General features: G+C 45.8%; 1 protein-coding gene across 2 annotated transcripts in view; it reads right to left on the reverse strand.

The window, feature by feature from the left end:
* ZMYM2 (zinc finger MYM-type containing 2) overlaps positions 1-22,682 on the reverse strand; it is a 2,217,537-nt gene that overhangs the window by 1,997,628 nt on the left and 197,227 nt on the right. The gene's annotated exons all lie outside the window — the stretch shown is intronic.

Genomic DNA, 22,682 nt, shown 5'->3' on the forward strand with positions numbered 1-22,682 from the left:
GCTTAACGAAGACATTTTGGAGTACAGAGATCGAGAGCAAAAGTATTTAGCTACAAAATTAGCCTGATGACGAATAACTTGGGCACTGAACAAGGCACAAAACCGGCAGCGAGAGACGTCGTGGTCTGGCCCTAAACAGGTGACGCAGTAAGAATGAAAATCTCTATGAGGTATTTGCTTTCCATAGGCAAGACAATTATTAATTTTTTCTGACATTGGTTAGAGCAAGAAAAAAGGATCCTCAACGGGGTACTTATCTTTTAGAAGACTTCAGGTCTGAAACTCAAAAATGAAAATTTCAGGAGTCAGCCAACCGACACTTGTAAACTGCATCTGCTTCAGGCACCGCACAGCAACAAAGACTGATGTAATGGCATTAGCTGCATATTTTATATCCCTGACGTCATGGAAGAAGTGACAGCATCCGACGCAGAAATCCCAAGACTCTGGTATTCAGGCCGGCTGAGGGCTACCTACAGGCAGATAACACAAATGTGATAACTGCAACACTGAAACAAAAAGAACATCTGATAGTGGACAGAGCCTGCCCTGAAACATAGATATTTAATGCAATATTCTCTTATGAGGATGTGCAAATAAGCTTATTTTAAGTCTAGACTGACCAGCCAGGAGTCCTTGGCTAGCATAGGCAGCAGCTGTTGGTGTGTAAGCATTCTGAACTTTGGTACCACCAGGAAGGTGTTGAGAATTGACAGATCCAGGATAGGGCACCAAGAGTTTTCTTTTCTGGGCACCAGAAACAGACTGGAGTAGAAACCCTGTCTCATTTGCTCTGTTGGAACAGGTCGAATATTCCTGATACTGAGAAGAAAGTACAGTTTTGTACCTACCATAAATGTAGATGTCCGATAGGAATGCATCTGCAGTCCTTACAAATGGGTTGTCCTGTCGTCAGGCAGCCCTTCGGTCGGCCGGATTCCAAAGTCTGGGTCTGGCCTCGGCTGGTGTCGCACTTCACCCGACGTCATAGCTGCAGTTATTCGGGTATAAAGGCATCAGCCGACGCCATCTTCCTCCGTCTTACTTGCCGCGTGGCGCCCGAAGCAGAAGCTGTTCGCAAGTGCCGGTCGGTCAGAACCAGAGATTACTACCGAATACTACTACCGAAGACTTCTAAAAGCTAAGTACCCCGTTGGGGACTCTTTCTTGCCTCAGCCGATGTCAGAAAAAGTGAATAACTGTTTAACTTGTGGGAAACAAATACCTCAAAGATTTCCACTCTTACTGCTTACCTTGTTTAGGCCCAGACCACGACGTAGCAGCCTGTCTAGCCTGAGCTTCTTTTAACCGGCGGACGCTTAGACGTCGGTCGGAATTTGCTGAGGAGTTTTTCGGCTCCGATTTTGCTTATATTATGCCGTCGGATCCTCCGACTACGCAAATATCGAAAAAACGCAAGGAAAAGGACCGACACTCGCGGTTTTGGCCGAAACCACGGTTAAGCCAACCGCGAGTGTCTCGGTTTCGGCTGAAACCGAGCAAGCGGTACTTTCTTCAGCCGAAAACTTACCTTCTACCGAGGCCTCTTCCAACCTGGTGGAATCGGCTTCTGAATTACCACCTGCTGTTGCAGTTTCTCAGGAATTATCTGACACTATTCCCTTGGATATTTCAACCCCTGCACGTGGAGCTGCTAGGCCACCTGCAGCCATGTCCATTAAGGCCTTTGCCAGGGCTAAAGCAGCTAAAGCAACTAAATCTGTGTCTGCTAAGTCCCCCTCTCTCCGGCCTAGCTCTAGTTCACAAATGCTTAGTTTAGCAGAGGATCTCATTTCTTTAATCCGGAGATCCCAACCTCAACCAGACAGGGCCTCTCACCCACCTCCAGAGAAGAGGCCTAGAGCAGAGCCCCCTGAGCCAGTTTCTACAGATGATTCCTCTGATGATTCAGATAATACAGACCCTCCAGAGGCTCCTTTCTCCCCTTATGAAGACTCTGATGCTGAAGAGTCCATCCCTTCTGCCTCTCCGCCTGAGGAATTTTCCTTTGGGGAAACCTTGCATGCTATGAGGGAACAATTTCAGTGGCAGGGCCAGGATTTCTCAGACTCCAGAAAAAGGCTTAGAACCTTTCTGCATTTACCACAACATAGGCCTTTAGCCATACCGCCAGTTCTTTCTGTTGTAGATGATGCATTTAATGATGCTTGTACTGCTCCTGATTCTCTACCTCCGGCCCCTGCTAAGCCCGATAGGTACTACAGGGTCCCGGACACGCATTACCATTTGTATAAGGCTCCTTTTGCAGATCCCGAGACTATCTCCCAGGGACCTAAGGCTGTAGCAGCTACCTCTGCCAAAAACCCCCTCCCCTCTGAAAGGGAATCCAGGTCCTTAGAGAGATTGGGTACAAAAGTTTACACTTCTGCTACTCTTTCAGCTAGGGCCTTGAACTGTCAATTTCACATGATCCAGTATCAAGAATTCATGTTAGATCAGTTAACCAAAAAGCTGTCCTCGGATGAACCTTTAGACAAAAAATCTGTTCAGGAAATGGTACATAACATTCAGCAAGTCAGTAACCATTCTTTAAAATGCGGCTATGATGCACTGGAGGCTTCCTTTAGATCAGCCATGACTGGCACAGTTATCAGAAGGCATGCATGGTTAAAAGAGCAGGCCTTACCTGACCATGTCAAATCCAAACTATTAGAAGCTCCTATGGATAAGATCAATTTGTTTGGCTCTCCTGCACAACAGGTGCTGAAGAAGATGGAAGAGAAGGCAAAATCTGTCCAAACAGTGAAAGATTTCTTACAGGTCCAACCTCCAAGGTTTAGCAGGAATTGGCCCTCCAAGAATTGGTCCTTTCCAGACTCCTCCAGAGTTCAGAGAGGCAGGAATAGGCGTTCAAGAGGCAGAAGCCAATCCAGGGGTGCCTACAGGGGACGCCAGTGGCAGGGTAACAACCAGCGAGGTACAGCCACAGACACAGCCACCACCACAACTACAAGACAATCACAGTGACTTGGCTCTGATACCGCCTACCAGGGAACAACTAGAAGCACCCTTAGGCGGGAAGCTAGCCTTATTTTCAATAAACTGGCATTACATCACAAGAGACAAGTGGATTTTGCAGACAATAGACCAAGGTTACAGGTTTCACTTCCATACTCTACCAGGGAAGAGAGGAATGCCAAACCTACCTCCAAATCAAAAGGCAGAAGCTCTAAAACAAATATCTCAATTATTAAGGATGAGAGCTGTGGAAAAGGTACCATCTATAGAGCAATGAAAGGGATTTTACTCCAGACTCTTCCTGGTACCAAGAAAAGAAAGCAAATGGAGACCTATTCTCGACCTGTCCGCTTTAAACACATTCCTCATTGTTCCAAAATTCAAAATGCTGACTCTGCAGCAGCTTCTTCCCATGCTGGGCAAGGAGTCTTGGCTGGTAACTCTAGATCTCAAGGAGGCATACCTGCACATCCCCATACGACCAAATTGCAGAAGATACCTCAGATTTCTTGCAGGATCAGAGCATTATCAATTCTCAGCATTGCCCTTTGGCTTATCTACTGCGCCCAGAGTGTTCACGAAATGCCTGGCATCAGTAATTGCTCATTGCAGGCTTCAGGGAATCCAAATCTACCCTTACCTGGACGACTGCCTGATACAAGCGGACAACAAAAACAAGCTAGCAGAAGACTTGAAAAGGGTCATTTACCCACTGCAAGCACTGGGATACATAGTCAATATAAAAAAGTCAAGGCTGACACCATCCCAAAGGATAACCTTTTTGGGTGCAGAGCTGGACACATCAAAACAAATGGCATTCCTGACAGCAGAAAAACAAGAACTACCACCTCTCTACTTCTTGGCATTAACAAAGCAGAACCATCTAACAGCAAGAAAAGTTCTGCAAGCCTTGGGCTTCATGGCATCCTGCATAATATTGGTTCCACATGCCAGACTGCATATGAGAAAGTTACAGTGGTACCTAAGGAATTTATGGTCTCAGCACAAGCACAGCCTAGAAACTCAAATTCCAATAATTCCATGCCTGAAGCAAGAATTCTTATGGTGGACTCAGGCCTGTCAAACACAGGATTGCCCTTCCACAGCACACAACCAAGCCAAACCATCACGACGGACGCCTCAGACCTCGGTTGGGGGGCCCACATGCTGGACAAGTGCATCCAAGGTTTATGGACTCCAGACCAGCTGAACCTACACATAAATCTAAAGGAAATGCTGGCAATAAAACTGGCAATTCAGACATTCAGACCACTTCTCCAACAAGGTCAATTGATGATAAGGACAGACAACACCACAGTTATGTGGTACATCAACAAACAGGGAGGCACACATTCGTACCCTCTATGCCGGATGGCACTGGACCTCTGGAATGTGGCCCTGAGCCACAACATTCAGTTACAAGCCATTTTTGTACCAGGAAAAGAAAACATTCTAGCAGACATATTAAGCAGGACGGCCACGGATGCCCACGAATGGATGCTGCATCCGGGCATCTTCAAAACCATAACAAGAAAATGGGGACTCCCAGAAATAGACTTATTTGCATCCCCACACAATCACCAGCTAGAGAAATTCTGCACAAGGACGTACCACCCACTTGCTTGGAAGGTGGACTCCCTATCTTTCAGTTGGAAAAACCTGACAGCATATGCATTCCCACCACTTCCTTTGATGCACAAGGTGCTTTTGAAGATCAAAGAGGACCGTCCAAGGATCATTCTGATAGCTCCAGACTGGCCAAGGCAACATTGGTACCCATTACTGAGGAGCATGTCTCGGGAACAAATATGGCCCCTACCCCTGGTTCCCTTGCTGTTAACACAGAACAACTTCAAAACCCTGACATTGGTTAGAGCAAGAAAAAAAGGATCCCCAAAGGGGTACTTAGCTTTAGACGACTTCAGGTTTGAAACTTGAAAAACGAAAATTTCAGGTAGCGGCCGACCGGCACTTGCAAACTGCTTTGGGCTCCCGCACGGCAAGAAAAGCTTATGTAATGGCATCGGCTGCATGTTTTATACTCTTAATGACCTGCCGTCATGGAAGAGGTGACAGCATCCAACACAGAAATCCCAAGACTCTGGTATTCAGGCCGACTGAGGGCTACCTGCAGGCAGATAACACAAGTGTGATGACTGTAAAGTACAGTTGTGCACCTACCATAAATGTAGATGTTAGAGTGTATTCACTGTTGCAGTCATTACTCTTGGGTTATCCTGTTGGCAGGCTACCCGCAGTCAGCCTGAATTCCAAAGGCTTGGTTCGGCATCGGTTGCAGTCGCCTCTTCCCGACGTCAGTGCCGCCAGGGGTATGAAGATGCAGACACCATTTTCTTCAGTTTTTCTTGCCCCAGATGTCAGATGCCCCCAAAAGGGTAGGCTAAAAATTATGTCAATAAACATGCATGCACTAAGGTAATCATTTCCTTCATCTACAAGCAAATAAACCACATAGGTTGTATAGAACAGAGAAGTACAGGTAAGACCCAGTAAAACAAAGGGGGATGGTGGGAGGGTAACCTGGACTGCAACAGTGAATACACTCGAACATCTACATTTATGGTAGGTACACAACTGTACTATGTTCATCATGTTTCACTCTTGCAGTCATTACTCTTGGGTTGAATCCCAAAGCTGAGTATGGGTGGCTGGGGCCAAACAGGATTAGGAGAGGCTATAAGGCCCTGCAGAACTGCAGTGGCAAAGCCTGCTCTGGATTTAGAGTAGAGAGGTAAGTGGTAGTGCTTTGTAAAAGTGTGCACTGAACTCCAAGTTGCAGCTTCTAAGATGTCTTTGGTTGGCACTCCTCTGAGGAAGGCTGCTGAAGTGGCTGCTGCTCTGGTTGAATGTGGACTAGTGCACTTAGGCACTGATTTGCCATGTTGTGAATAGCAGAAACGAATGCAATGGCCTATACATTTTGAAATAGTCTGTTTAGAGATAGCCTTTCCTTGTGATCCTGCAGCATATGCCACTAAAAGTTGCTCAGTCTTTCTGAAAGCTTTAGTTCTGTCCAAGTAGAAGTGTAGCTGTCAGTGTATGTCCAAAGAATGCAGAAGTCTCTCACCCTTGTTCTGTGGGTTTGGATAAAAGGTAGGCAAGTGAATGGTTTGGTTAAGGGCCACACTGGACACCACCTTCGGCATGTCGGGTTTGTCCTCAGAGAAACCCTGTCTGGATGGAAAATGATAAAAGGTTCCACAGCCATGAGTGCCTGCAACTAAGAGACTCGTCTTGCAGAGGTTATTGCTAGGGGCAGTGCTGTTTTCCAGGATAAGAATTTTATATCAGCTGTTGAGGCTGGCTCAAAAGGAGGCAGTGTGAGTTTTTCCAAGACATAATTGAGGTCCCATGCAGGCACTGGTGCTCTCCTTGGAGGTCTTATGTTTTTGGCCCCTCTGCGATACTGCCTTATTAAAGGATGAGAAAAGATAGGTGGATTCGTATTGTAATAGGCTGAAATGGCAGAGGCATGGATCTTAATTGATGAAAAGGACAGGCCTTTGTCCAGCATCTCAGTTAAGTATTGTAAAATCTGAGGAATGTTTGGTACAAACGTGTCAATTCCTTGTGCCTGGTTCCAAGCACAGAACCTCTTCCATTTTTCTGCATAAGATTTTCTGGTACTGGGCCTCCTGGCCTCCAAAATAACATCCATCACAGCTTTGGAGAGAGGAGTGTTCTGAATGGCTACATTATCCGCCATGCTGCCAGATTTAAGGTCCTGAGTTGGCTGTGCAGGATCTAATTGTTTTGTTGGGTCAGTAAGTGAGGAATGTGAGGCAATGTCCAGGCTGGACCTTGAGACAAGTTCTTTAGGATTGGGTACCAATGCTGGCGTGGCCAGTCTGGGGCAATCAGTATCATTTTTGGCTTCTCTTGTCTAACCTTTAGAAGTACCTTGGGAAGGAGAGGCAGTGGAGGAAAGGCATATACTGTTGGGTTTTTCCAGCTGAAGGATAAGGCATCCACTTTCCATGCTTGCTTGTGATAAGTCCTTGTACGGAATAGTACAGTTTTGTACCTACCATAAATGTAGATGTTCGGGTGTTCACCCTGCTGCAGTCATCACACTTGGGTTATCCTACCGTCAGGCGTTCCCGCAGTCGGCCAGAGTTCCAAAGTCTTGGTCCGGCGTCGGTTGCTGTCACTTCTTCCCTGACGTCAGTGCGCCAGGGGTATGCAAGAGGCATCCGACGCCATTTTCTTCAGTTTTTCTTGCCCCAGATGTCGGTCACTACCTATTGCCAATAAAACATGTAATGAAATTACAAAGCATACCTTCAGCTACAAGCAAATACAACCACAAAGGTTGTATCAGATAGAAAGGTATAGAAAGTTTCAGCTAGGAAGGGTAACCTGGACTGCAGCAGGGTGAACACTAACATCTACATTTATGGTAGGTACAAAACTGTACTATGTTCATAGTGTTACCCTGCTGCAGTCATCACACTTGGGTTGAATCCCAAAGCCAAGGATGGGTGGTGGAGTTAAACAGGGTTAGAAGAAGCTAGTAGGCCCTGCAAAACTGCAGTGGCAAAGCCAGCTCTAGTCTTAGAATATAGAGGTAAGTGACAGTGTTTGGTGAAGGTGTGCACTGAACTCCAAGTTGCAGCTTCAAGAATATCCTTGGTTGGCACCCCCCTGAGAAAGGCTGCTGATGTAGCAGTAGCCCTGGTGGAGTGGGACCTAATGCTAGCAGGTACCTGTTTCCCCATGATGTGTGTAGCAGAAACGTATGCAGTGTCCTATCCATTTAGAAATGTTCTGTTTTGAGATAGCTTTTCCTTGTGGTCCTGCAGCATAGGCTACAAAGAGTTGGTCAGATTTTCTGAAAGCCTTAGTTTTTTCCAAGTAGCAACGTAATTGCCTGTGAATGTCCAAAGAGTGCAGGAGTCTTTCTCCTTTGTTCTGGGGGTTTGGAAAAAAGGTGGGTAAACGAATGGTTTGGTTTAGGGCCACACTGGATACCACCTTTGGCATAAAGGAAGGGTTAGTTCGTAGAGAGACTCTGTCTTGATGAAAAATTAGGAAAGGCTCCACTGCCATTAGTGCCTGTAGCTCCGAGACTCTTCTAGCTGAAGTTATTGCTAGCAGCAGGGCAGTTTTCCATGAAAGAAACTTTAAATCAGCTGAAAAAGCTGGTTCAAAGGGTGGCAGTGTAAGCTTTTCCAGAACAAAGTTGAGATCCCAAGTAGGTGTTTGTGCTCTCCTGGGCGGTCTTATGTTCTTAGCCCCTCGGAGCTACTGTCTTAGGAGTGGATGTGAAAATAAAGGAGGATCCGTGTTGTAATGAGCTGAAATTGCTGAGGCGTGGATCTTAACAGATGAAAAGGAAAGTCCTTTGTGCAACATCACAGTTAAATATTGTAGAATCTGAGGAATGTTTGGATCAAGGGGATTTTTGGCCTTTAGCCTGGTTCCAGGCACAAAATCTTTTCCATTTGTCTGAATAGGCTTTCCTGGTGCTGGGCCTCCTGGCCTCCAGAATGACATCCATATCAGCTTTGGATAGAGGTGTTGGCTGGTTGTTGGGTAATTTGCCATGCAGCCAGGTTTAAAGTCTTGAGCTGGCTGTGTAGATTCTGATTATCTCGCTGGGTGAGCAGGTGAGGAATTTGTGGTAAAATCCATGGTGGGCCGTGGGCCATGTTCCTTAAAATTGGATACCAGTGCTGGCGTGGCCAGTCTGGTGCAATGAGCATCATTTGTGGCCTCTAATCTGACTTTCAGCAGCACCTTTGCTAGAAGAGGCAGTGGAGGAAAGGCATACACTGTTAATGTTTTCCAACTGAATGAGAGGGCGTCCACTTTCCAAGCTTGTGGGTGGAATTGTCCTTGTGCAAAATTTTTGAAGTTGGCAGTTTTGGGGGTTGGCAAACAGATGTCTGGGCATCCCCATTTTTGAGTTATCATTGCAAATACTTGTGGATCTAGTTTCTACTAGTGGGGATCCATGATGTTTCTGCTTAGGTCGTCTGCCAATGTGATTTTTCCTTCCTGGCAAGAATTGTGCTTGTAGCTGAACTTGGTAAGATAGTGCTGTGTTCCACAAGGTCATTGCTTGCCTGCACAGTGGGTAGGAATGTGTGTCCCCTTGCTTGTTTATGTACCACATTACTGTGGCATTGTCAGTCTTTATTAAAAGTCCTGGGTGTAAGAGGTCCTTAAAAGCTGTTAGGGCATTATGTACAGCTAGCATTTATTTTTTATTGATATGCAGATGCCTTTGATCTGTAGTCCATTTGCCCTGAATGCACTGTCCTGCCATGTGTGCTCCCCAGGCATAATCCGATGCATCTTTTGTTATAGCTTGCCTGGCTGTGGGTAAGGTGAAAGGCTGACCCTTGTTGAGGTGACATGCCTGTGCCCACTATAGAAACTACTGATGAAGGCAGGGAATGAGTGGTATCATTGTTTCCAAGCTGTGGCTGTGTTGAGTCCATACGCTTTTCAGGTACCACTGTAATTTCCTCATATGCAGTTTTGCAAATGGTATTAGCAGTATGCAAGATGCCATGAATCCCAAGGCCTGCAGAATTTTTCTTGCAGGGAGTTGGGTCTTTGTTGCCATTATTTTAAAGTATTGAGTCAGCTGTTGCTGCTTGTCTGGCGCGAGATAAGCCATCTGGGCCGTTGTATTCAAGCTGGCACCCAGGAATATTATGTTCTGTGAGGGCACTAGTTTTGATTTCTTTTCATTTACTGTGTACCCCAGGCAACTTAAAAGGTGTTTGACAAGCGCAAGATGCTTTAAAAGAATGTCCTTGCTTTCTGCTTGAATAAGGCAGTCGTCCAGGTATGGGTATATTTGAATTCCTCTTTGTCTGCAGTATGCAACTACTGGTGCCAGGCATTTTGTGAAGACCCAGGGTGCAGTAGATAAGCCAAAGGGCAGTGCAGACAATTGATTATGGGTTGAACCTGCAATGAAGCGGCGGTATCTTCTGCAATTTTGTCTGATAGGGACATGCAGATATGCCTCCTTGAGATCCAACGTTACTTGCCAAGCCTTCTTGCCCAGCATGGGAAGAAGCTGCTGTAGTGTTAGCATCTTGAATTTTGGTACTTGCAGATAGGTGTTCAGAATTGAAAGATCTAGAATGGGTCTCCATGCGTTGTCCTTTCTGGGGACTAGAAAGAGTCTTGAGAGCCATTCAACAGGTACCTACACAGGAGCAAGGACAAGGATTTTACTCATGTCCATGAGAGCTGTAATTTGTTTATGTGCCTCTGTCCATTGATTTGGTGGCAGGATTGGCATTCCTTTTATCCTTGGCAAGGTGTGAAAGTGGAATCTGCATCCTTGTGAGACAATGTTTAGGACCCATTTGTCGTTTGTGATGATGTGCCAGTTGTCTGCAAAAAGTGTTAATTTTCCTCCCAAGGGAGCTGCCAAGAGAGATTTGCTTGGTAGTTTGAGGGTTAGGTCATGGTCTTCTGCTAGCTTGGGACCTGCCTTCTCCTCCTTTCTGGGTAGCAGCACCCCATTGGCGAGGTTTGTAAGGGCCTTGTGACTGACCTCTGCCCCTTGGGCATCTGTATTTGCCCCTCTGTGATCCGTCAGAAGCTGGAAAGGACCATTTTTTGTTGGCCAATTTCTGTTGAAACGAGGGGGTTGTACCTGTAAAAAAAATCCTTGACTGTCTGCATAGACTTTGCCTTATCCTCCATTTTCTTTAAAACCTCTTCTACTTTGACACCAAATAAGACATCCTGCTGTAAAGGTGCATCCAATAATTTTGCTTCGATTAGGCAGGGTTTGTTCTTTTAACCAAGCATGTCTACGTATGACAGACCCAGTAACAGCTGCTCTGCAGGAATCTTCCAATGAATCAAATCCACATTGTAAAGTACATGTGTGCCCACCTGTTGAGCTGCATGCAACAGATCCTGCATTTCCTTGAATTCAAACTGTTCAGTATGTGTGCTCATTTTTTTTTTTGTGTTAATTGAGACATTAGGAATTGCTGATATTTCAGCATGTGAAACAATTTAATGCTCTCATAGCCAGAGTAGCTGAGGTGTATACCTTCTTTCCCCATCTATCTAGGGCTCTGTAATCCCTTTCAGAGGGTACAGGAATTTTAGCCATAGAAGCCTTAGCCCCTTTGGGACCCTGGGAAATTGTTTCTGGGTCAGCAACAGGGCTTTTATAAAGGAATTTGTGCGAGTCAGGTACTCTGTAGCATCTGTCTGGTTTGGCTGGAGCAGGAGGTACAGAGTCTGTATTAAACATCATCCATAATGTGCAAAACTAGAGGGGTAGCAAGTAGTCTGTGCTGGGGTAGTAAAAGGAAAGTACAGTTTTGTACCTACCATAAATGTAGATCTCCGATAGGCATGCATCTGCAGTCCTTACAAATGGGTTGTCCTGTCGTCAGGCAGCGCTTCGGTCGGCCGGATTCCAAAGTCTGGGTCTGGCCTCGGCTGGTGTCGCACTTCACCCAACGTCATAGCGGCAGTTCTTCGGGTATAAAGGCATCAGCCGACGCCATTTTCCTCAGTGTTTCTTGCCCCAGATGCCAGGTGCCCACTAGGAAGGCTAAATTTGGATAAATGCAAATGGTTCTAAATAGTAGAGAGCAAACAAAAAATAAGCATGTATGTACATATATACAAACAAATACACCATAATAGATTCCCCCAGCTAGCTACAAGATGGGCAAATACCCTAGGAGTACCATAGAGGGGAAGGAGGGTGGGTAATCCTGACTGCAGATGCATGCCTATCGGACATCTACATTTATGGGAGGTACAAAACTGTACTATGTCCTTCAATGATGCATCTGCAGTCCTTACAAATGGGTAGAATACCATAGCCAAACTGGGGGAGGAGGAGAAATAAGATTATGGTGTAGTTAAGATCCCTTGCAAAACAGCAGTGGCAAAACCTGCTCGGGATCTGGAGTATAAAGGTAAATTATAATGCTTGGCAAATGTATGCACGGAGCTCCAAGTAGCAGCCTCTAAAATGTCTTTGGTAGCCACTCCTCGTAAAAAAGCTGTGGTAGTGGCTGTAGCCCTTGTAGAGTGAGGCCTGATGTTTTCTGGAGTTTTCTTCCCATGGTAGGAGTAACAAAATCTAATGCAATTTCCTATCCACTTAGAGATTGTCTGTTTTGAAATTGCTTTTCCTTCCATTCCTGTTGCATATGCTACCAGTAGCTGGTCAGTTTTTCTGTTGCTCTTGGTCCTGTCCAGGTAGTAACGTAATTGTCTATGTACATCCAAGGTATGCAACAGTCTTTCTCCCCTGTTCTGTGGGTTGGGGAAGAATGTAGGTAGGTGGATAGCTTGATTTAAAGATACCCTGGAGACTACCTTTGGCATAAAAGTAGGATTAGTTCTCATGGACACTATCTTGATGGAAGATCAGGAAGGGCTGTACTGCCATTAATGCCTGTAGCTCAGAAACCCTTCTTGCTGAAGTGATTGCAAGCAGGAAAGCAGTTTTCCATGATAAGTATTGTAATTCTGCTGTTGCTGCTGGTTCGAAAGGAGGTAGTGTCAACTTTTCTAGCACAAAGTTCAAGTCCCATGCTGGCAATGGTGGCTTCCTAGGTGGTTTTACAGTTTTAATTCCTCTCAGAAACTGCCTGAGCAGAGGATGAGAGAAGACTGGAGGATCCAAGTTGTATTCTGCTGAAATAGCTGATGCATGAATCTTAATGGAAGAATAGGACAGGCCGTTGTGGAAGAGCTCTGCCAAGTATTCCAGGATGTTAGCTATGTTTACCAGTGACACATTCTCTCCTTTTGCTGTACTCCAAATGAGATATCTTTTCCATTTTGCTGAATAATTTTTTCTTGTTGAGGGTCTGCGAGCCTCCAAGATAATGTCTTTAACCCTTTGAGATAAATCTGGGTTATTTTGTCTTATGCAATGTTCCAGGCAGCCAGCTGCATTGTTTTTAGGCTTGGATGCAGGGTTTTGAAGTTGTTCTGTGTTAACAGCAAAGGAACTAGGGGCAGAGGCCATATTTGTTCCCGAGACATACTCCTCAGTAATGGGTACCAATGTTGCCTTGGCCAGTCTGGAGCTATCAGGATGATCCTTGGGCGGTCTTCTTTGATCTTCAATAGCACCTTGTGCATCAAAGGAAGAGGTGGGAATGCATATGCTGTCAGGTTTTTCCAACTGAAAGATAGGGAGTCCACTTTCCAAGCAAGTGGGTGGTACGTCCCTGTGCAGAATTTTTTCAGTTGGTGATTGTGTGGGGATGCAAATAAGTCTATTTCTGGTAGTCCCCATTTCCTTGTAATGGTTTTGAAGATGTCCGGATGCAGCATCCATTCGTGGGCATCCGTGGTAGTTCTGCTTAGGATGTCTGCTAGTATATTTTCTTTTCCTGGCACATAAATTGCTTGTAACTGAATGTTGAAGCTCAGTGCCACATTCCAGAGGTCCATTGCCATCCGGCATAGAGGGTATGAATGTGTGCCTCCCTGTTTGTTGATGTACCACATAACTGTGGTGTTGTCCGTCCTTATCAGCAGTTGGCCCTGTCGAAGAAATGGTCTGAATGCCTGAATTGCCAGTTTTACTGCCAGCATTTCCTTTTGATTTATGTATAGGTGCAGCTGGTCTTGAGTCCATAAGCCTTGTATGCACTTGTCCAGCATGTGTGCCCCCCAACCGAGGTCTGCTGCGTCTGTTGTGATGGTCTGGCTTGGTTGAGTGCTGTGGAAGGGCAGTCCCTTGTTTGTTTGACAGGCCTGAGCCCACCATTGGAATTCTTGCTTCAGGCATGGAATTATTGGAATTTGGGTTTCTAGGCTGTGCTTGTGCTGAGACCATAAATTCCTTAGGTACCACTGTAACTTTCTCATATGTAGTCTGGCATGTGGAATCAATATTATGCAGGATGCCATGTAACCGAGAGCTTGCAGGACTTTTCTTGCTGTTAGCTGGTTCTGCTTTGTTAATGCCATGAAGTAGAAAGGGAGTTGCTCCTGTTTTTCTACTGTCAGGAATGCCATTTGTTTTGATGTGTCCAGATCTGCACCCAAGAAAGTTATCCTTTGGGATGGTATCAGCCTTGACTTTTTTATATTGACTGTGTATCCCAGGGCTTGTAGTAGATGAATGACCCTTTGCAAATCTTTTGTTAATTTGTTTTTGTTGTCCGCTTGTAACAGGCAGTCGTCCAGGTAAGGGTAAATTTGAATTCCCTGAAGCCTGCAATGAGCAATTACTGATGCCAGGCATTTCGTGAATACTCTGGGGACAGTAGATAAGCCAAAGGGCAATGCTGAGAAATGATAATGCTCTGATCCTGCAAGAAATCTGAGGTATCTTCTGCAATTTGGTCGTATGGGGACGTGCAGGTATGCCTCCTTGAGATCTAGAGTTACCAGCCAAGACTCCTTGCCCAGCATGGGAAGAAGCTGCTGTAGGGTCAGCATTTTGAATTTTGGAACAATGAGGTATGTGTTTAAAGCGGACAGGTCAAGAATAGGCCTCCATTGGTTTTCTTTTCTTGGTACCAGGAAAAGTCTGGAGTAAAATCCTTGCCCTTGTTCCATAGATGGTACCCTTTCTACAGCTCTCATCCTTAGTAAGTGAGTTATTTGTTCTAGAGCTTCTGTCTTCTGATTTGGAGGTAGGTTTGGCATTCCTCTCTTCCTTGGTAGAGTATGGAAGTGAAACCTGTAACCTTGGTCTATTGTCTGTAAAATCCATTTGTCTCCTGTGATGTAATGCCAGTTTACTGAAAATAAGGCTAGCTTCCCGCCTAAGGGTGCCTCTAGTTGTTCCCTGGTAGGCGGTGCCAGAGCCAAGTCACTGGGATTGTCCTGTGGAAGTGGTGGTGGCTGGATCTGTGGCTGTACCTCGCTGGTTGTTAGTCTGCCACTGACGTCCCCTGTAGGCACCTCTGTATTGACCCCTGCCTCTTAAGCGTCTATTCCTGCCTCTCGGAGCTCTGGAGGTGTCTGGAAAGGACCAATTCTTGGAAGGCCAGTTCCTGCTAAACCGTGGAGGCTGGACCTGCAAGAAATCCTTGACTGTCTGAACAGATTTTGCTTTCTCTTCCACCTTCTTCAGCACCTGCTGTGCAGGGGAGCCAAACAAATTGAGCTTATCCATGGGAGCATCTAGGAGCTTTGACTTAACATGGTCTGGTAAGGACTGTTCTTTTAACCATGCATGTCTTCTGATCACTGTGCCAGTCATGGCTGATCTAAAGGAAGCCTCCAGTGCATCATAGCCGCATTTTAAGGAATGATTACTGACCTGCTGAATGTTATGTACCATTTCCTGTACAGATGTTTTGTCTAATGGTTCATCCGAGGACAGTTTATTAGTTAACTGGTCTAACATAAATTCCTGATACTGAATCATGTGGAATTGACAGTTCAAGGCCCTAGCTGAAAGAGTAGCAGAAGTGTAAACTTTTTTACCCCATCTCTCTAAGGCCCTAGATTCCCTTTCAGAGGGGAGGGGGTTTTTGGTAGAGATAGCTGCTACAGCCTTGGGTCCCTGGGAGATAGTTTCGGGATCTGCAAAAGGGGCCTTATACAAATGATAATGTGTGTCCGGAACTCTGTAGTACCTATCTGGCTTAGCAGGGGGCCGGAGGAAGAGAATCAGGAGCAGTACAAGCAGCATTAAAAGCATCATCCACAACAGTATGTACTGGAGGAATGGCTAAAGGCCTATGCTGTGGCAAATGCAAAAAGGTTCTAAGCCTTTTCCTAGAGTCTGAAAAATCCTGGCCCTGCCATTGAAATTGTTCCCTCATAGCATGCAAGGTTTCCCCAAAAGAAAATTCCTCAGGCGGAGAGGCAGAAGGAATGGACTCTTCTTCATCAGAGTCCTCATAAGGAGAAAAAGGGGCCTCTGGAGGGTCTGAATTATCTGATTCATCAGAGGAGCCATCTGAAGAGACTGGCTCAGGGGGCTCTACTCTAGTCCTCTTCTCTGGAGGTGGGTGAGAGGCCCTGTCTGGATGTGGTTGGGATCCCCAGATCAAAGAAATGTGATCCTCTGCTAGACTAAGCATTTGTGAACTAGAACTGGGCCTGTGAGAGGGAGTCTTAGCAGGCAGAGTTTTGGTAGTTTTTGCTGCTTTAGCCTTGGCAAAGGCCTTAATCGACATGGATGCAGGAGGCCTAGCAGCTCCACGTGCAGGGGTAGCAATATCCAAAGGGATAGTATCTGATAAATCCTGAGAACCTGCAGGTGGGATTTCAGTAGCAGATTCAGCCAAGCTGGACGAGGCCTCGGTAAGTGGCAAGCTTTCGGCCGAAGGAAGAACCGTGGACTCTGTTTCAGCCGAAACCGAGACACTCGCGGTTGGCTTAACCGCGGTTTCGGCCGAAACCGCAAGTGTCGGTCCTTTTCCTTGCGTTTTTTAGAAATTTGCAAAGTCGGAGTATCCGACGGCATAATGTAAGCAAAAGCGGAGCCGAAAAACTCTTCAGCAAATTCAGACCAACGTCTAAGCGTTCGTCGGTTGAAAGAAGCACAGGCTAGGCAAGCTGCTACGTCGTGGTCTGGGCCTAAGCAAGGTAAGCAGTAAGAGTGGAAATCTTTACGAGGTATTTGTTTCCCCACAATTTAAACAGTTATTCACTTTTTCTGACATCGGCTGAGGCAAGAAAGAGTCCCCAACGGGGTACTTAGCTTTTTAGAAGTCTTCGGTACTTGTAGTAGTAATCTCTGGTTCTGACCGACCGGCACTTGCGAACAGCTTCTGCTTCGGGCGCCACGCGGCAAGAAAGACTGAGGAAAATGGCGTCAGCTGATGCCTTTATACCCAAAGAACTGCCGCTATGACGTCGGGTGAAGTGCGACACCAGCCGAGGCCAGACCCAGACTTTGGAATCCGGCCGACCGAAGGGCTGCCTGACGACAGGACAACCCATTTGTAAGGACTGCAGATGCATCCTTGAAGGACATCTCTCGGAGCCTTTTCTTAGAATCAGAGTAGTCCTGGCCTTCCCAGTGGAAATGTTCCCTCATGGTATGTAAAGTTTCCCCAAAGGAGTAGTCTTCAGGGGGAGATGCTGAGGGAATAGAGTCTTCAGCATCAGAGTCTTCATAAGGGTGAAAAGAGTAATCCTGTTCCTCAGAAGAATCTGAAGAAATTGAAACCTGGTCAGAGAAAGCATAATCCTCCTCTTGTCTTGGCCTTTTATCTGGAGGGGGATGGGAACCTCTCATTAGGGTAATCAAATCTTCAGCCATCTTAAGCATCTGTTTCTTAGGTATGGGGCCTTGAACTGGAGACTGATGTACAGTCTTTTTTGGTTTTAATGGAGTTTTAAGCTTAGCATAAAAGATTTAATGGTGAGTGTAGTCGGTTTGAAGACACCTTCTGCAACCAAAGGTGTTTCTACTGCACCGGGATCTCCGGTGTCTGAAGGGCCTAATGAAGATGGCTGCGACGGCCTAGTACACTCCGCTTGAGAATCCAAAGCTGTCTGGGGTTCCAATTCTGCGGTCATCAGGGGCTGCGTAGTCACCTCACTGAAAACCGGAGAATCAGCGACAGGTCCAGCAGAGGCCTCGGAGTCTGGCTTGGTTCTAGGCTGCCTGTCCTTATCCTCGCGTTTTTTATGCATGACGGTTGTCGGCTGCTCTGATGGCATGATATAATTAAATTTCCTACCAAAGTAATGTGCGAAGTCAAAACGGTGTTTGATAGTTCGTTTATTAAACAGTACAGTTTTGTACCTACCATAAATGTAGATGTCCGATAGGTATGCATCTGCAGTTGTCCTGCCTCAGGCAGCCCTTCGGTCGGCCGGATTCCAAAGTCTGGGTCTGGCCTCGGCTGATGTCTCACTTTCCTTGACGTCAGAGCGTCTGGGGTATAAAAGCATCAGCCGATGCCATTTTCCTCAGTGTTTCTTGCCCCAGATGCCAGGTGCCCTCTAGGAAGGCCAAATTTGGAGGAATGCAGTAAAATTCCAAACATTTTCCAAAAAATATATACATATATATATATACATATATATATATATATATACATATATATATATATATACATATATATATATATACATATATATATATATATATATATATATATATATATACACAAACAAATACACCATAATAGATCCCCCAGCTAGCTAATGGAGGGGTAAGTACCCTAAGAATACCACAGAGGGGAAGGAGGGAGGGTAACCCTGACTGCAGATGCATACCTATCGGACATCTACATTTATGGTAGGTACAAAACTGTACTATGTCCTTCAAGGATGCATCTGCAGTCATAACATATTGGTAGAATGCCATAGCCATTCTGGGGGAGGAGGTACTAAGAAAAAGATGGTGTAGTTAAGATCCCCTGCAGGACTGCAGTAGCAAAACCTGCTCTGGATCTGGAGTGTAAAGGTAAATTGTAATGTTTGGCAAATGTATGCACGGAGCTCCATGTAGCAGCTTCTAAAATGTCCTTGGTAGCCACCCCTCTTAGGAAGGCTGTAGTGGTGGCTGTGGCCCTTGTGGAATGAGGCCTGATGTTTGCAGGAACTGTCTTTCCATGAAAGGCGTAACAAAAGCTAATGCAATTTCCTATCCATTTTGAAATTGTCTGTTTGGAAATTGCTTTTCCTTGTACCCCAGCTGCATATGCTACAAGGAGTTGGTCAGTCTTTCTGCTACTTTTAGTTCTGTCCAAGTAGTAGCGTAGTTGTCGGTGTATATCCAGGGTGTGTAGAAGTCTTTCCCCTCTATTCTGTGGATTTGGGAAGAAAGTAGGCAAGTGAATAGCTTGGTTCAGGGATACCCTAGATACCCACCTTTGGCATAAAAGTACGATTGGTTCTTAGTGAAACTCTGTCCTGATGAAAGATAAGAAATTGCTGTACTGCCATTAAAGCTTGTAACTCAGATACTCTTCTTGCTGAAGTTATGGCCAGAAGGAATGCAGTTTTCCAAGACAGAAACTGTAGATCCGCCGATGCTGCTGGTTCAAAGGGAGGAAGTGTTAGTTTCTCCAGCACAAAGTTGAGATCCCAAGCAGGTAAAGGGGGTTTTCTTGGAGGATTGATGTTTTTGACCCCTCTCAGAAATTGCCTGAGGAGAGGGTGCGAGAAGATAGGTGGATTCACATTGTATTCTGCTGAAATTGCAGAGGCATGAATCTTAATGGAAGAATAGGACAGGCCATTGTGGAACAATTCTGCTAAGTATTCCAGAATATGTGTCATGCTTGCCACTGTCACATCTAAGCCTTTTGTTGTGTTCCAAATGAGAAATCTTTTCCATTTAGCTGAGTATGTCTTCCTTGTGGAAGGCCTGCGAGCTTCCATAATAATGTCCTTTACTCTCTGTGATGAAATATTTTGAGGGAGAGTTAAGCAATTTTCCAGGCAGTTAGCTGCAATGTTTTCAAGTTGGGATGCATTATCTTGAAATTGTTCTGCGTCAGAAGAAGAGGCCATAGGGGGAGAGGCCATGGTTTCGCCTGTGACATGCTCCTCAATAATGGATACCAGTGCTGCCTTGGCCAGTCTGGAGCTATCAGAATCACTCTTGGCTGTTCCGCCCTGATCTTCAGTAAAACCTTGGACATTAATGGGAGAGGTGGGAAGGCATATACTTTTAGAGCTTTCCAGATGAAAGAGAGGGAGTCCACCCTCCAAGCTTGTGGGTGGTATGTTCTTGAGCAGAATGTCTTCAGTTGATGGTTGAGGGGGGAGGCGATCTATCTCCGGCTTTCCCCATGCTTTTGTTACGAGTTGGAAGATGTCTGGGTGCAGCATCCATTCGTGTGCATCCATGGTAGTTCTGCTTAGGCTGTCTGCCAGTGTATTTTCTTTCCCTGGCACGAACTGGGACTGTAGTTGGATATAGAGTTTCAGGCATAGTTCCCATAGATTCAAAGTCAGCCTGCATAGAGGGTATGAGTGTGTACCTCCCTGCTTGTTTATGTACCACATGACCGTGGTGTTGTCTGTCCTTATTAACAGGTGGCCTTGATGCAGGAAAGGTTTGAAGGCCTCGATTGCGTGTATCACTGCTAGCATTTCCTTTTGGTTTATGTGCATGCGCAGCTGTGCTTGGGACCATAAGCCTTGGATACATTTGCCCTCCATGTGTGCTCCCCATCCTCGGTCTGAAGCGTCCGTGGTGATGGTTTGTTTTGTTTTTGGTTTGTTGAAAGGCAACCCTCTGTTGGACTGGCAGGCTTGAGCCCACCACAGGAATTCCTTTTGAAGGCAAGGAATGATTGGTATCAAAGTTTCCAAACTGTGACTGTGCTGAGACCATACACTCCTTAGGTACCATTGTAATTTTCTCATATGCAGTCTGGCCTGTGGTATCAGAATTATGCAGGATGCCATGTAACCCAGGGCCTGCAGGATTTTCCTTGCAGTTAGCAGAGTTTGTCTTGTCAGATTCATTAAGTAGTCCGGAAGTTGTTTTTGTTTTTCTTCTGTGAGAAAGGCCATTTGGGTGGTTGTGTCCAGATCTGCACCCAAAAATGTTATCCTTTGGGATGGAACAAGTCTTGATTTTTGGATGTTGACTGTGTATCCCAAGGCCTGTAGTAGGTGGATGGCATAGGCCAAGTCCTTTATCAAATTCTTCTTGTTGTCCGCTTGTAGGCAGTCGTCCAGATATGGGTAGATTTGAATCCCCTGAAGTCTGCAGTGTGCAATTACTGATGCCAGGCATTTCGTGAATACTCTGGGCGCAGTAGATAAGCCAAAGGGCAATGCTGAGAATTGATAATGCTCTGATCCTGCAAGAAATCTGAGGTGTCGTCTGCAACTTGGTCGAATAGGGACATGCAGGTATGCCTCTGAGATCTAGAGTCACCAGCCAAGACTCCTTGCCCAGCATGGGAAGAAGTTGCTGAAGGGTCAGCATCTTGAATTTTGGCACAATGAGGTAAGTATTCAGTGCGGACAGGTCGAGAATAGGCCTCCATTGATTTTCTTTTCTTGGGACAAGGAATAGTCTGGAGTAAAATCCTTGGCCTTGTTCTGAAAGTGGTACCTTTTCTATGGCTTTCATTTGAAGTAAGTTGTTGATCTGCTTTAAAGCCTCTGCCCTCTGATTTGGTGGCAGGTTTGGCATTCCATTTCTTCTTGGCAAAGTGTGGAAGTGGAACCTGTATCCTTTGTCTATTTGCAGTGTCCATGTGTCCCTTGTAATATAATGCCAGTTTTTTGAGAATAAAGCAAGCTTTCCGCCCAAGGGTGCTTTCAATTGAGTCCTGGTAGGCGGAATCAGAGTAAAGTCATCAAGTCTGTCCTTGTGTAGAAGTTGTTGTTGCTGCACTACCTCTCTGGTTGGTAGGCTGCCACTGACGGCCTCTGTAGGAGCCCCTAGATTGCCCTCTACCTCTGGGGCGCCTGTTCCTGCCTCTCTGGGCTCTGTCCGAGTCTGGAAAGGACCAATTCTTAGTAGGCCAGTTTCTGCTGAATCTCGGTGGTTGTACTTGCAGAAAATCCTTAACTGTTTGCACAGATTTTGCCTTTTCTTCAAACTTTAAGACCTCCTGAGCCGAGGAGCCAAATAATTTTTGTTTTTCCATTGGAGCATCCAGGAGTTTAGCTTTAACATGCTCTGGCAAAGATTGTTCCTTCAGCCAGGCATGCCTGCGAATAACTGCCCCAGTCATAGCTGACCTACATGAAGCCTCCAGTGCATCATAACCACACTTTAAGAAATGATTACTAACCTGCTGTGAGTTATGTACCAAATCCTGATGGTATTTACGGTCAAGGGGTTCAGAAGAAGAAAGCTTCTTATTCAGTGCATCTAACAAATACTCTTGGTACTGTAACATATGAAATTGACAATTTAATGCCCTGACAGAAAGAGTTGCAGAAGTATATACCTTCTTTCCCCATCTTTCTAAAGCTCTAGACTCTCTTTCAGAAGGTAGAGGATTTTTGGCAGTGGCAGCTGCAACCCCTTTAGGGCCCTGAGTAATAGTATCTGGGTCTGCGGAATGAGCATTATACAGATGAAAATGAGAATCCGGGACCCTGTAGTATCTATCAGGTTTGGCAGGTGCCAGAGGGAGAGTATCAGGGGCTGTAGTAACATCATTGTACACATCATCAATTACATTCAAAACAGGAGGTATAGCTAAGGGCCTATGTTGAGGCAAATGCAAGAAGGTCCTTAATCTCTTTCTAGAATCAGAGAATTCCTGACCCTGCCATTGGAAATGCTCTCTCATGGAGTGTAGAGTCTCACCAAAAGAAAACTCTTCAGGAGGGGAGGCCGAAGGGATAGATTCTTCAGCATCAGAATCCTCATAGGGCAAATAAGCCTCCTCCTGGTGATCTGACAAGTCAGATCCATCCGTGGACTCATCTGAAGAGTGTGGGTCAGAGGGCTCAGTCCTGGGCCTTTTGTCTGGTGGTGGGTGAGAGGCCCTGTCCGGGTGAGGTTGAGAACCTCTAATTAAAGAAATAAGATCCTCTGCAAGGCTGAGGATCTGAGAAATGGAAGAAGGCCTCTGGGAGATAGGGCTTGGGAGGCAAAGCTTTAGAAAGTTTAGCAGCTTTAGCCCTGGAAAAGGCCTTAATGGACATGGAAGGAGGGGGTCTAGCTGCCCCACGTGCAGGAGTAGATTTGTCCACAGGTATGGTGTCGGACATTTCCTGGACACTGGTTTCGGTAGGCAGCTCAGTAGCCGACTCAGTCGGGGCCTCCAGGGCCGCGGTGGTCGGTTGAGTGGATTCGGATTAAGGAAGCTCCG

The sequence above is a fragment of the Protopterus annectens genome, chromosome 5.part1, assembly GCF_019279795.1.
Source record: "Protopterus annectens isolate FY-2018-M chromosome 5.part1, PAN1.0, whole genome shotgun sequence".
Taxonomy (NCBI): Eukaryota; Metazoa; Chordata; order Ceratodontiformes; family Protopteridae; genus Protopterus; species Protopterus annectens.